Genomic DNA, 4,655 nt, shown 5'->3' with positions numbered 1-4,655 from the left:
TTTGTGGGAGCTTGATCCTACCCATTCAAGCTACATCTACTGTTCCAATTTGTGAAAAAACCAAGGCCTCACAAACTGTTTACTTTAGTGTCTCTGAGTAGACTTCTCTCCACTTATCTCTCAACCTTTCTTCATAAAAAAATGGACAAAATACACCTCTTAAAGTCATAGTCTTGACATACTCTCCATTAAAAATAAACAAAGATAGCTTCATTTTTAAAAACCTTTAGTCTTAGGCAATGAGTACACTACTATACATATATATTACACTAACAGTAAGTATGCAAACATTCACTACTACAGTCCATTTCAGTCCGTTTTTGCCCACCACCGAAAGCCTCCGTCTTCCTTCATCAAAGTCACAACAAAATGTCAACGATTACATTCCCTCATTCTGTCACGTGTATAATTTTCAAATTGAATGGCTGCACTAATAAGTTCCTACTAAACAGCCCAGAATTCTTATCCTTAAATTTCTCCAAAAACTGTAAGGGGTTATTGTCAGTATATACAATTGTCGCAGATACATTACTGGCAATATAAATGTTGAAATGTTGCAACACCAACACTAAGCTCAAGGTCTCCTTCTCAATCATGGAATATTTCTGTTGTTGATTGTTCAATCTTTTGGAAAAATACCCGATAGGTCTTCCTATCTTCTCATCATCATTTTGCAAGAGTGCAGCACTGACACCCACATCACTTGCATCGATAGCCACCTTGAATGGCTTTGCGTAATTAGGTGTGGCTAACACTTGGGCAGTAGTTAACACTGCTTTCAGGCTGTCAAATTCCTTCTGACAGTTCTCTGTCCACTGAAAATTTCTGCATTTCTTCAACAAACCAGTCAGTTGAGCAACCAAACTGCTAAAATTTGGTCCAAACTTCCGATAAAAAACATGATCCTGTGGGATCATTTGTCCATATCTAATAACACGGCTCAGGAATGTGACTTGGGCTTTTGTGAACTCACTCTTAGCCAAATTGGATCACCAAGCCCGCCTCCCAAAGTCAATCGAACAATTCTGATAGATGCTCCAAATGTTCCTTCTACGTATGACAAAAAAAATCACCAGGTTGCCGATATGTGCCACACAATTGGGTAATCCAGAAATAATTTTATTGGTTAGTCTTTGAAATGTGACTGGTGTGTTTTTCATACGAAATGGCATGACTTTAAACTGGTACAATCCATTCAATGTGATGAGAGCCGAAATTGTCTTTGCTCTTTCGGATAAAGGTACCTGACAAATCCTCCGAGTAAGACCAACTTAGAAATATAAATAGCTTGTCCCACCTTCTCAGCCATGGAATAGGATATGAATCGGATTTTGTAACTGTATTGACTTTGCAGTAGTCCAAACATAATCATTGGGTACCATTTGATTTTGGCACCATTAGTTTGGGTGAGCTCCATATGCTGCAACTCACCTCAATTATATTGACTTTGAGCATGCATTCAATTTCATTTTTGAACCTGTGCCAAGGTTAGAGGGTTAATTCTATAAGGATGTTACTTAATTGGAAGAATATCTCCTATATCTAAATCATGAGTAATTAGATTAAAACTTCCCAGTTTATTCCCACATATCTCCCTATGTGATTGCAATAACTCTTTCAGGTCATCTTGATTTTCCTCTGCAAGGTAACTCAGTAACTTATCCTAAGTTTCGAGAACTTCCTCATTGTCCAATTTAATTTGAGGAAGGTATAATTCAGAATCATTTGAACTTGGCTTTCACCCTGTGTTACAACCAGTACCACAATCTCACTTTGCTTTCCTTCCCTATCTGGTGTTCTTATTAAATAGTTCACCTTATGATTAATTAATTTCCTTTTGATTTGATTAGGCCCACTAAACCTTGCCTTTAAATTTCACTTACCATTGGAAACAACACTAATGCTTTATCTCCACTAGCAAAATTGTGAATTTTTGATTTCTTGTCTGCTTCCTGTTTTCTCACATGTTGTGCTACTTTTAAATGCTTTCTAGCCAGCTCACCTGCTCTATTTAAGCTTTTCCTAAAATTTTACACATATTCCAACTATATGGTCTCTGAACTCTGACTCACCAATTTTTCCTTAATTAATTTCAGTTCATCCTCTCATCTCATGACCAAATACTAATTCAAATAGACTGAATTTAGTTGATTCATTAGGGGCATCCCTAATTGCAAAACATACAAACAGATTCCTTTATTCCAATCTTCTGGATAGTCTTGACTATAAGCCCTCAAAATGGTCTTTAAAGTTTGATGCCACTGTTCTAATGCTCCCTGCGATTCTGAATGATATACAATGGATTTGAATTATTTTATTTTTAAGCTATCCATAACTTCCTTGAATAACTTTGATTTAAAATTTGACCCTTGATCTGATTGTATCTCTGTGGGTAGTCTGTATCTAGTAAAACATTTGACTAACTCTTCTATAATCCTTTTAGCCAAGATACTGCATAATGGAATTATCTCTGAATATCTAATAGACATATCCATTATGATCAACAAATACTGATTCCCACTCTGTTTTAGGTAGGGGTCCTGCACAATCAATTAAGACCCTTGTAAAAGGTTCCTCAAATATGGGAATGGGTATTAAAGTTGCTGGTTTTATCATTGTCTTGGGTTTTTCCAATTACCTGAAATGTATGACATGTGCAGCAAAATTCAACCACATCGTTATGTAATCCAGGCCAATAAAAATGTTGTTATATTTTGGCTTGAGATTTTCTTACTCCAAGATGACCTACTACTGGTAATTCTTGTGCTACCCACAACACCTCCTTTCTGTAAGCCACTGATAATATAACTTGATGAACTTCTGCCATTTCCCGTTTGCCTGAATACGTGAGATGGTCTTCATTTCCACATCAAGACATCATTTTTAAGATAGTAACATTCTGGGATACACTCAGATTCCTTTTCTGTGTACACTTTTTAGTTTTGATCTTTCCGTTGTAATTCAGCTAATTTCTCTGAACTAAAAATAACTACTTTGTCCTCCACTGTTCTTGCTTTTTCTCAAATATTTGATTAAACATAAGCTCTGATAATTGAACTTCAACTTCCTTATTATTATTCTTTGATTTTTCCTCTTGCTTCAACCTATGGCTTTGCACACAGTCATGAAAAATTGTAGGATATAGCTCCTGTAACACCTCAGTTGCTTGATTTTCCACTGGTTTTTCCACACAGTAGGCATCACTCCCACCTGTGATCCAGCTTTCTCATTACCGGGGTAAAGTGTATTTCTGGAACCAAGAATTTCTCTATAACTTGTACCACCACTTCATCACTTTTCATCGGATTCTCCAACCTCACTTTATACAATGAAATATTGCTCTTCTCACCATGAATTCCACATATTACCACCTTTTGTGGCAATGCTCCTTCTGAATTATGTATCTCCCCATCTCTCGCCATCAAAGATTGAATTGCTCCCATATCTCTTAAAGTCTTAATTGTTTTACTTACTCCCCATGGCAACAATGAGTAAACCTTATCCTTGCAAGTAAATACTTTAAGGAGATCTGGCACTATCTTCTCAACCAACATTTGATCAGGTTGTACATTCTTTTGCAGCTTTTAACTTCCACTGTGCTTTCCTTTACTACTTCAACAGAACTCACTGACTTATCCTGTTTTCCTACATCCGTTTTTTCAGTGATTTTCCTAAACCACCAACACTGCCACTTCATGTGGCCTACTTTATTGCTGTGAAAACACCTGAGCTTTTTCAATTCTCTTTCCCCTCATGGGTTTCGGTTTTACCCTGTGGTAAACTGTTTTCATTATCTTCAATAAGATCTCCTTTTCCCTTACCACCTGAAGATTTCTCTTTTCCCCAATTACTATCGCTCACAGATTGAAATTGATGTTGGAATGCAAACTTTGATTTATGAATCAACTGATAATCATCTGCCATTTCTGCTGTTAATCTTGCAGTTTTAACTCTCTCCCTTCCACATGAATTCTCACTACTTCAGGAAGTGAATTTTTGAACTCCTCCAAAATTATCATCTCTCTAAGATCTATTGATCTATTTTCAATGCCCTTATCCATCTATCAAAATTACTTTCTTTGATCCTTTCAAACTCAATGTACGTTTGACCAGGTTCCCTCCTTAGAATTCCTAAGACGTTGTCTGTAGGCACTAACTCTTAACAGGGCCTTTTTCACCTCATTATGCTCCCTAGACACTATCTTCTGATAGTGATGGAAATACCTCACTACCTCTACATACCAACTTTGTTTAGATCAACAATACCGTTGTGGTCACTGGTATTTGTTTAGCCACTTTCTCAAAAGAAATGAAAAAGTCTCCTACATCGTCATGCTTGGACGTATTTAAGCAGATCCCTGCCAAGCCTTTAGCTACGATGGGATTGCTCTCCATCACTGCTCTCATCATAGATTATTTCACAGAATCCCTACAGTGTGGAATCAGGCCCTTCAGCCCAATAAGTCCACACCGAACCTCAGAGCAACCTACCCACACCCATCCCCCTATGACCTACCTAATCTACACATCCCTGAACACTACAGGCAATTTAGCATGGCCAATCCACCTAGCCTGCACATCTTTGGACTGTGGGAGGAAACCGGAGCACCTGGAGGAAACCCACGCAGACACGGGGAGAATGTGCAAACTTCATA

The sequence above is a fragment of the Rhincodon typus genome, chromosome 36 (assembly GCF_021869965.1).
Source record: "Rhincodon typus isolate 14 chromosome 36, sRhiTyp1.1, whole genome shotgun sequence".
In the NCBI taxonomy this organism is placed as follows: Eukaryota; Metazoa; Chordata; class Chondrichthyes; order Orectolobiformes; family Rhincodontidae; genus Rhincodon; species Rhincodon typus.
Note: the sequence above shows the minus strand (reverse complement) of the source record.